We start from the raw sequence: 11,259 nt of genomic DNA on the forward strand, positions 1-11,259 counted from the left end.
ATAATATATGCACATTCGCACAAATCCTATTTAGTGTTTCACAACTTAAGGTCCCATGTGGTGTCTGGCCCATCTCGCACTGACGGCTCTGTTTGCGGTGGTCAATCAAGCATCGTCCCAATGCTGTTGTACTCTGTGTTGCTGTATGCCATCCTGTTCGGATGGCGATTACTCTGACACGCAGAACCGCGATGGATACGTTGCTCCAGGAATGGACGAAGAACAGCAAGCCCGAAGCCCTCTTTCGTCCATGATTACCGCCGCTTTGAGTACTCCTCCAGGGGAAACCACCCCAATACAGGAAGCGCGATTTGCCCCTTTGCCGTTCAAACACAACATGCCCGTGGGGATGGCCAACCCGTTTAGCAATCTGAACCAAGGGTCTTTTGGTTCGGTGTTCGGAGGCATTGCAGGAGCCCCTGAACTACAGGTACAGAAGCATTACGAATACTTTGGGCTGATTGTTCAACCGCAGAATGCCGTCATGGGTGGTGGCTATCCGGTGGCGGAGGTGGATTCGGAATGGGCGGTGGAGCTGGTGGAATGGGCGCTGGAGGAGGAGGTGGATTCGGAATGGGAGGTGGAGGCGGTGGAATGGGCGCTGGAGGAGGATTTGGAATGGGAGGTGGAGGAGGATTCGGAATGGGAGGTGGAGGAGGATTCGATGGGCGGTGGAATGGGCGCTGGAGGAGGATTTGGAATGGGCGCTGGAGGAGGAGGAGGAGGATTTGGAATGGGTGGCGGTGGTGGAGGTGGGTTGCACCTGCCTCAGATACATACAAGACGAACGATTATTCTACAAAACAATTTGTCAATGTGCATTCGGGAGGAGAGAAGAGCGGTACCGATGGCGGTGGTACCAATAGCGGTATCTCACTTTCTGCTAATCCAACGTTCCAAATGGCATCGAAAATGGAACAGCGATAAGGGATAATATCCAGAATAGAATAATGACTTGAAGTCCATTTGACTTATGGGTTATTCCATATGAAGTGACCGAGAAAAAAAAATTCAAACTTGCAATTGACTTTCTTAGAATTGAATGAAATTTTGACCAGTTGTTTATGTTTGGTACCCTAAAACCCAAAAATGGGTGGTGATTATTTAGGATTTGGGCGGTCATTAAACGAAAATTTGACTTTTTTTTCGTCAAAAGCTTGTTTCACTTCAAGTCTGTTCGAGACAAGTATTTTTCTGAGACAATACTTAGGTTTATATAAAGGATTGTGAAGGGTGTTAAAAGAGATTTCGGACTGTGCTAACAACATTCGTATTAACACCAAGGAAAAATGTTGAAAAAATCAAAATTAGAAGAAAACCCTTAAAAATGTGGTAATTTCAACTGTGAGAGTCAGCCAATTTTTTCCCCATATTTCTTGGCAGAGATATTTAGTTGGGGATGGGGTTCATATTTGGGCTCTATACTTTCAGGTTCCGAATAAAAATCTTGCCTGAACTTGCCCCCCATTGCTAACTATATTGTTTAACGAGGTGCGTAAATTATTCGCCATAGTAGATTGCTAGTGGATTACGACTGTGAAATTTGTAATTAATTTTGATTGGCTTTAGTCACGGGTAATATGTTGACAGTTTTTTTATCGCCGACGTTTCGATCCGGGGATGGGATCTTCTCCAGGGCTTCTTCTCCGTAAGAAAGATGCGGTAATTAACAAATTGACTGCCATCGAGCCCTGAAGAAGATCCCATCCCCGGGTCGAAACGTCGGCGATGAAGTAAAACTGTTAACGCTATTACCCGTGACTGAAAGCCAATCCGAAAAAAAAGTTTAACTGTTGCATGAGGCAAAAATATCCGTGAAAATCGTTACTAGACATTAAGTAGTTTTTGCTTAGCTGGGGCATATTGAACTCCCCCCCCCTCCACTAGACTCTTCAACGAGAATTTCAATATCCTTGATTTGAATATTGTATATGGTGAATAAAAAAATAAAAATAAATGTATGGTATTTAAATAATTTTCGACAACATAAATTGATTATTTTAAATTGTTTGACCTTTTCATATTCCGGACAACACCTATTCTCGTTGGTCCACCATTCCGGTTCTTAAATGGATTTAGTAGAAGATAGCAGTAGTTGACTTTTGTTTCTTTTCAGATTCTTCATTTTTGACAATTCAGTGTAGGTGTCTGCTGGACTAAAGAGACAATTTCCTTTCAGCGATGCAATGTTCTGCGTTACAAGCCATACCAAAAATTGCTGAAACCTTGCCGTAAGGGATATGCGAATACTTCAACTTGCTGATCTGGATTCTGGTATTGAAATGAAGAATGGCCGTTGAGGTTGGTGGTGATTTGAGGGGGATGAACCTGACTCATGGGCATCGATGAAGTAATCGTACTCTGAGAAACCGCGGAATGCCCGTTTCCTAGCGTGTGAGTTTGCACCTGAATCATCGGTCCAGTGGAAATAGAAGTTCTTGAGGATGTTTCATCATTGATGTACTGTGTTTTGGGCGAACTTTTCTGATTATTCGTACTTTTCGGCAGGAAGCGAGTGTCCGAGGCCACTATGACTGCGATATCTTTGACATTTCTAACGATACTAGTGCAATGGTTTCCAAAACACGATTCGACTCGGATGTTTCCGGCTTGAGTCGTGTTAGATGCGCACGACAAACAGAAGATCAATAGCAGAGCTCCAAATCGCATCTTTGTTAGTACTGTTGAGATCCGATTGAGTAACAGTTTATAAGCCTCTCGTTTTATTATGATTACCGTTAGTCACCCGTTTATCAAATACAGATGGTGTGCAGCTGTGAAATACAGAACATTACTTGCATACTGCGCGCGATTTCTCACTACTTATATTTTGACGTCGGACTACGTCTGTTTTTTCAATATTGGTCTATATCAATCCATATTGGAAAATATGATAGACTTTGAACTTTAATGTCTCAGTCGTTTCTCAATAGAATTTTTTGGACCATCTGATCAAGGAAGAGTAAACGCTTATTTGTATTGTTCTGAAAATGATGTTTTTCAGCTATTTATTATCGATAATTGGTAAAAAAGTTTAGAAATTGGTAATCAACCAATCCCGTATATGCATCGCAAGCACAGACATCAAAATCAAGCAATTTGCAGGTTTGGATCAGATCCTCAGTTCGTAAAAGATTTCACGCAGAGCAGACGCAGCAGCAGAAAAGCGCTGGAAACAGTCGTAACAGAAAACCATCACGTAGCTACAATAGAGGTAATAAATCATAGAGGACGATTGTTGCTACTGTCCCTTTGTTTTCATTCGCAAACATGCAGGGTGCAGATCAGTCAAAACGTAAGGAATTCTTGTTGGCATTTAGTCACCATCCTATCTCTCACGGCAAAAGATGTTGCGCCGTTGAAGACAGCGACAATCGTCCTCTATAGTATAGTATCTCTATTGTTGCTGCAGATCGTTCAACCTCAACGATGCAAGCGATGGCTCTTAGGTCAGCAGCAGCATGGTCGATCAGCATGTCGAGTGGTCATCGCCGAGAGCAGCACTCATTCGTCGCAGGACGTCGATGACGTCGGTAGCTGCGGTTCCAGCAGAAAGTTAACCCTTATGCGGCCAACAAAAAAAACACACATGGATGGCCGACAAGGTACCCGTGTTCCCAATAATTGATATTTTCATAACTTCAACAATTTTCAAACTGATTTGGATAATTTTGACAGTTTTTGAAACAGAAACTCATATACTTTTTGCCCATTGTCAAGTTTTACAGCTTATGCCCATGGTTATACAAGAAATCTTTGAAGTAAGGCTTAAGAGTCTACACGCGTAACCAAAGGTCATTCAACCAGTTTCAAATATGCTTCAAGCTCTTTGCGCTTCTTAGAATTGAAGGTGTTCACAGTATATGCTTCGGGTAATGCAAAAATCCCTGAAATGAGGTCTTAGTCATCCGAGAAATCTCTGGAGTAAAGCCTAAAAATCTACTCGCGTAACCAAAGGCCTATAATGCAAATTCAAATACGGTACATGCTCTTTGTGGTACTTAGCATAGAATGCGTTCGAAGTATATGTTCCGAGTCATCCAAGAAATCTCTGGAGTAAGGCCTTAAGGTCTACACTCGTAACCATGGGTCTATGGATTTGTCTCAAAAGTGGTACATGCTCTTTGCGCATCTTGAAATCAAATGTGATCACTACATATGCTCTGCGCTATCGAAGAAATCTCTCGGATAAGTCCTCTGGCGCCTTCATTGCATATGTTCATGGTCATCCAAGAAAACCCTGGAGAAGGCCTTCAGGTCTACACGCATAACCAGAGATCTTTCAGATTTTTTCAAAAGTTTTGCATGCCCTTTGTGGTACATAGAATAGATTGCGTCCATTGCATAGGTTCATGGTCATCCAAGAAAACCCTGGAATAGGCCTTTAAATCTACATGGGTACCCAGAGATCTTTTGGCTTGTTTCAAAAGTGGTACATGCCCTTTGTGGTACATAGAGTAGAATACGTCCATTGCATATGTTTATGGTCTTCCAAGAAAATGCTAGAATAGGCCTCAGGATCTTCACACGTAACCAGATACCTTTCGGATTGTTTCAAAAGTGGCATATGCCCTTTGTGGTACATAGAATATACCGCTTTCATTGCATATGTTCATGGGTATCCAAGAGAACACTTAAACAATCCTCTTCAGAACTTCACGCGTAACCAGAGTTCTTTCGGCCTATTTGAATAGTTATACATGCCTTTTATGGTACGTAGAATAGAATGCACCCATTTCAAATGTTCATGGTCATCCAAGAAAATCCTGAAGTAAGGCATTAGGATGTACACCAGAGATATATCAGCCTGATTTAAATTTGGTACATGCCTTTGCGGTCCATGAATAAAATGCGTTCATGGTATATGCTAATGGTCAACCTAGAAATTTATGGAGTAAGACTTCTAGGCTTACACGAATATCTAGAGGGTCTTTAAGGTCCATCCTTGCGCCGCCTCCGTATCGATTGGTGTGGCCCCAAAACGCGAGCACTTTGAAACTTGATTCCATGAGGAGTGAAGTTGTATCGTTCCAATTTATTTACATTATGCATTTCCAAAGAATAGACAACTTCATATTAGTGATATGGATGAAGTTTGTATACTACCTGGAACCAACAACAAGAAGACAACAATAACTTCTTGAATGCTAATATATCAAGATGAGGTTTCACATCTTGTTTATTCTTCAGTAACTGCCCAGAGCTAATGAACTACTTGAACTACTTGAAATGCAAACATATACCAATAGCCTTCCGTTCGTGGGTTGATCTGCAGATCATTCCTATATGGAGTTCATAGGCCACCTAGTACCATGGCAAAACAAAACTACAGCAGACGTTCGATAACTGCAAGCCATTTACCTGCAATGCTTTTTTAACTGCTAAACTTCAAACCGATGTCAGACTCAATGACAGCTGCAATGCGCTGCACATTTAGATGCACTTTTATTGCAGTTATCGAACGGCATTCGATAACTGAAAGCAAACATTTTGCAGTTATCGAACGGTTACTGTACTAGGGAATGCGTACATTCACTCAGATGAGGTTGATCCGATTTTGTCACTCCCAGATTTTGTCTACCCTGATTTTATCACGTTTTCGACCCAATTTGCCGCAAACAATAAAGATTTTCATGAAATATCTTTCACTGCCTGTAGCTTATTATGAATCATTTATGAGTGCCTGTTAATAAGTTTTAAGTCTCTTCGGCAAAAAAATACGAATTCCATTCACGTATTTTGCCTTGCCTTCATTATGGAGCCCAAGACAATGAAAACAACTACTTAAAATACAAACATATACCAAGAAGGGGTCTCACAACTTGTTGATTTTCTAATAACTGCCTCCATTAAGGAGGTTGATCCATCGACCTTGACTCTATTTAATAGACTACCTGGAGCTCAAGACAACAACAAGAACTACTTGGAATACAAACATATACCAAGATGGGGTCACAAAACTTGTTTATTCTTCGATAACTGCCTCCATTATGGAGATTGATCTACAGAACTTCGGTGGGGTTTGATCCCACGAAACCAGTACGCTAGACAGGTGTTTTCCTATTAAGTTACGAAGGACCTCCGTCGTCCTCCGCAGCTTAGCGGTTACTGATGAAAACAAATTCACAGCACCGCATGTAGCCGAACTCTCGCAATACATTCTCAGAACTTACTCTCTCATACATGTTTTTGTACAATGCCAACCACGTAGAATGAGTATTTAGTATTATCTGGCTCCTACACACTTGCTTCATCACCAACGGCGCTCGATGAAGTAGGGTTGTGTGAGATTGTGCCAGTTGGTCGTCAGATCCAAACCTGACCACATAAGCGAAGCGAGATCGCCTTTCGAGTACAGTACATTCAAAGTTAATTGCCTATGTTCCGGGTATTGAGCCACCCGGAGTGGAAATCAATTACTATGTTTGAAACTCGATTATGCATATGCACAACATGTGATAGATTAAGTTCGGAAAAGGTATTGAGGAAAACCGTCCTCCCAGTTGCTCTTCAATAACTGCATCCGTTACGGAGGTTGATCCACCGACTTTAACTCTATTGAGTTCGTAGACTACCTGGAGCCCACGACAACAACAAGAACTACTTGAATACAAACATATACCAAGAAAGGGTCACGCTACTTGTTTATTCTTCGATAACTGTCTCCATTACGGATATTGATCCGAAGATCTTGACTACCTGTAACTCACGACAACAACAAGAACTACATGAAAAACAAACATATGCCAAGAAGGGGTCACACAACTTTTTATTTTTCAATAACTGCCTCCATTACGGAGGTTGATTCACAGGCCTTGAATCTATGGAGTTCGTAGACTACCTGGAGCCCACGATAACAAGAACTTCTTGGAATAAAAACATATACCAAGAAGAGGTCACAAAACTTGTTTATTCTTCGATAACTGCCTCCATTACGAAGAAGATTGATCCACAGACCTTGACTGTATGGAGTTCGTAGACTACCTGAAGTCCTCGATAAAAACAAGAACTACTTGGAATACATACACATATACCAAGAAGGGGTCACTCAACTTGTTTATTCTTCGATAAACGCCTCCATTACGGAGATTGTTCCGAATACCTTGACTGTATGGAGTTCGTAGACTACCTGGAACTCACTACAACAACAAGAACTACATGAAAAACAAAGCCAAGAAGGGGTCACAAAATTTGTTTATTCTTCGATAACTGCCTCCATTACGGAGGTTGGTCCACTGACCTTGAATCTATGAAGTTCGTAGACTACCTAGAGCCTCCGACAACAACCAGAACTACTTGGAATTCAAACATATGCCAAGACGGGGTCACATAACTTGTTTATTCTACGATAACTGCCTCCATTACGGAGATTGATTCGAAGACCTTGACTGTGTGGAGTTCGTAGACTACCTGGAACTCACGAAAACAACAGAAACTATTTGGAATACAATCATATACCAAACGGGGTCATGCCACTTGTTTATTCTCCGATAACTGTGTCCATCACGGAGATTGATCCGAATACCTTGACTGTATGGAGTTCGTAGACTACCTGGAACTCACGACAACAACAAGAACTACAATAAAACTGATATATATCAATAAGGGGTCACACAACTTGTTTATTCTTTCATTAACTGCCTCCATTACGGAGGTTGATCCACAGACCTTGAATTTATGGAGTTTGTAGACTACCTGGAACCAATGACAACAACAAGAATTAATTGGAATACAAACAGATACCAAGAAGGGGTCACACAACTTGTTTATTCTTCAATAACTGCTTCCGTTACTGAGGTTGACCCACAGATCTTGACTCTATGGACTTCGTAGACTACCTGGAGCCCTCGATAACAACAAGAACTACTTAGAATACAAACATATACCAAGAAGGGGTCACGCAACTTGTTTATTCTTCGTTAACTGCCTCCATTAAGGAGATTGATCCGAAGACCTTGACTGTATGGAGTTCATAGACCACCTGGAATCAATGACAACAACAAGAACTACTTGGAATGCAAATGACCCGGAACATATACTGTGAAAGCATTATATGCTAAGCACCATAAAGAACATGTACCGTTTTTGAATTTACACGATAGACCTTTGGTTACGTTAGCAGACCATAAGATCTTATTCCAGGGGTTTTTTGGATGACTTAGGCCTTACTCCCGGGGTTTTTGGAGACCCAGAATATATACTGTGAACACCGACTATTCTAAGAAGCGCAATGAGCATGTAATATATTTGAAACTGGTTGATAGTCCTTCGGTTACGTGTGTAGACTCTTAAGCCTTACTTCAAAGATTTCTTGTATAACCATGGACAAAAGCTGTAAACCTTGACAATGGGCAAAAAGTATATGAGTTTCTGTTTCCAAAACTGTCAAAATTATCTAAATCGGTTGAAAATTGTTAAAGTTATGAAAATATCAATTTATGGGAACACGGGTACCCTGTCGGCCATCCACGTGGTAAAAAAAATCAGATGCCCCTCCCCACGTCCCTCCTCACTGTATCAACGTGATTTTCTCACAGATGCTACATTTTATGGAGTTCTTAGATGTCACCGAGTTTCAGCTTTCAGCTATAAAAATTCATTGAAATATCACCGCTTGAATTTGAAAAAGGAACACGGGTACCCCGTCGGCCGCATAAGGGTTAATCATCCAGTGGCTGTCGGCAAAAGCAGCAGCACAAAGTGCAATTTATTTCCAAATCAACACACATTTATCAGTTTGGACCTTGCGAAAAAATTTCTACCTTCAAAAAATAAATTGTTATCCTGAAAAGGACCTATCTTGACATACCTATGCATGTTTCATTCACTAACTGCAAGCAAGCGATAGCCCGATCAATAATGTGACAAAATTTTCACTTGACTGCTGCTGTTGATGCCGGTCTTCTGCTGATGACGCACCACCACCGTCATCACCGAAATTTCCTTCAATGCTGCTTTCACTGAAGAGCTTTCTGCAGCAACCACCGCCACCAGACCGAAGATAAACTCGCCTGCTGCAAACCTCCGCAGCTGCTGATGACGTATCGCTGGGACCGCCACCGATGTCATCGCTTTGCACCCGTAGCTGCACCAACGTTTTCGCTCTGCGTTGATTCGCGATCGAAGTGACTGCGATTCCAATGCTGGAACCATTTTCTGCGAAATCTTGATTAAAATGCCTCACGTGCGCAGTGAAAGTAGAATTTTTGTAAAACATGTTACTTCTCGTCGGTGACTGGAAAGTAGCATTATTGGAAATGAAACGGTCCTTTTCAAGACCATTATTATTTACAAAAGGAAGTTAAGTAGTGATGGGCAAAACGGTTCATTTAGGTGAGCGGCTCGGATCCAAGTTGTTCACTTAAATGAGCTGACCTCATTTAAACGGCTCGTTAGATCATTCAAAAGAACTATTGGTCGTTATTTCCACAAAACGTTCGATGAGTCCCTACGTTGTGTATAATTTTGTTATTCCACCCACAGGAACATAGTAGAACACCAATCGAGTTGCAAAGCACTAAACTTTCGTTACAGGATATCTTCAACACTTTCGTCAAATCCAGCGCAGGTAAGTATCTCATTCCTTCTTTCCAGGACACTAATTGAAATGGCCACACGCACAGGTTTCTTCTTAGTACATAGGCAAGTAGGTTTAACTTATTTTATTGATCACCAAACAGAGTACAGACTATCACTACGCAATTAAGAAAGATGATTTTCTACGGTGTCTTGGTGAGCAGGAACATACGGCAGCAAATAAATTTTGTTGAATGAACGTTTAAAGATCTCTTTCGATGTACGCAGAGAAACAACTCTCTTAATGTTGTCGGCCCCAGGGTGAATTGCTATGATACGAGCCAAGGGCCATCGAGTAACTGGTTGTTGCTCGTCGACGATGATGACCATTCGATCTGGTAGCAAGTCTGAATTCTTCAAGAAACCTTTGTATCTTGCTGTGGTTCTTGGAGATACTCCTTCTGCCAATGCTTCCAGAAGTGGTCGATGGGCTTGAAGTCGGGCAAAGCTAGTAGAGAGGTACCGATGAGAAAGTGTCCCGGCGTCAGTGCAGCTAGGTCATTTGGATCCTCGTTCGATGGAAGCAGCGGCCGCGAATTCATAATGGCCTCAATTTTTTCGCCATGTCCTCGTAGGATAGGCGCGACGCCCAATTTGGCGGTACAAGTGCTTTTGGCTACCTTATGGCAGATTCCCACAATCCGTCGAAGTGGGTGCTTTTGGTGGAGTGAGATGCCATGTTATGTTCTTCTTCAGCACAGAAAGAAATGATTTGGGCTTCATTGCCTGTGAGCATAGTGAACAATTCGGCAATATCGTTTTAGCACCCTCGAAGTTCTTCCCATTGTCCGAATGGATGCGACGGTCGGCCACGACGGGATATGAAACGGCGAAGTGTGGCCAAGAAAGCAGAGGTGGAATTTTCACGTATCGCTGACAGCAGTGCTCGTCCGCCGCCATGCAGTAGTTTTACGGTGATAGTAATTTCTGGCCACGAGTCGCGTGAAAGGATGCGATTTTGGAAGCAGAGCAGGATGTTTGCTTTGATAGGTCTTCATTGACGTTCTGATGATAAAGGCACTTTGACTTCAATTTCCGGTTCAGTAAAGTCGGACCGTTCTGTGCAAGTTGTACTGTCAAACAGTCGTACAACTTGCCCACAGACGGTCCGACTGACTTATCTCCGACCGAACCAAATTTCCTAGGGCGGAGTCAGTTGTACAACACGTCGGAGCGTGTGGGGCCCCTAAGGTAGCAGAGATAGACTGAGCCGACCTCCCACTCTCAACACTCCTTCTGGATCAATAAACGGACTCAATTTACGAAGAGGAGAACGCTTCTCGATTACTTGACCATTCTGCAAAGCTTGTAACGTCGTTTGCGAATGAATCGTTTTGCGCCAATCGGTATTGCTTCCGTTCAGTTGTGTGCTTGACAAGCATCCTGTTCAGGATTCGACAAGAAACGCATGCAATTTTACAAAAATCCTGTTCAGAATTCGACAAGAATCCTGTTCCAGATTTCGACATAGATCCGGTTCAGAATGCTGTTGAATTGACAGAATCCTTTCAGGATCTCGACCGGAATCTATCAAGGATTCGACAAGAATCCTGTTCAGGATTGACCAGAATCCTGTTCAGAGTTCGACCGAATCCTGTTCAAGATTCGACACAGATCCTGTTCAAGGATTTGACCAGTCCTATTCGGATTCGACGGAATCCTGTTCGGATTCGGCCAAAATCC

This window comes from Armigeres subalbatus, chromosome 1, assembly GCF_024139115.2.
Source record: "Armigeres subalbatus isolate Guangzhou_Male chromosome 1, GZ_Asu_2, whole genome shotgun sequence".
Taxonomy (NCBI): Eukaryota; Metazoa; Arthropoda; class Insecta; order Diptera; family Culicidae; genus Armigeres; species Armigeres subalbatus.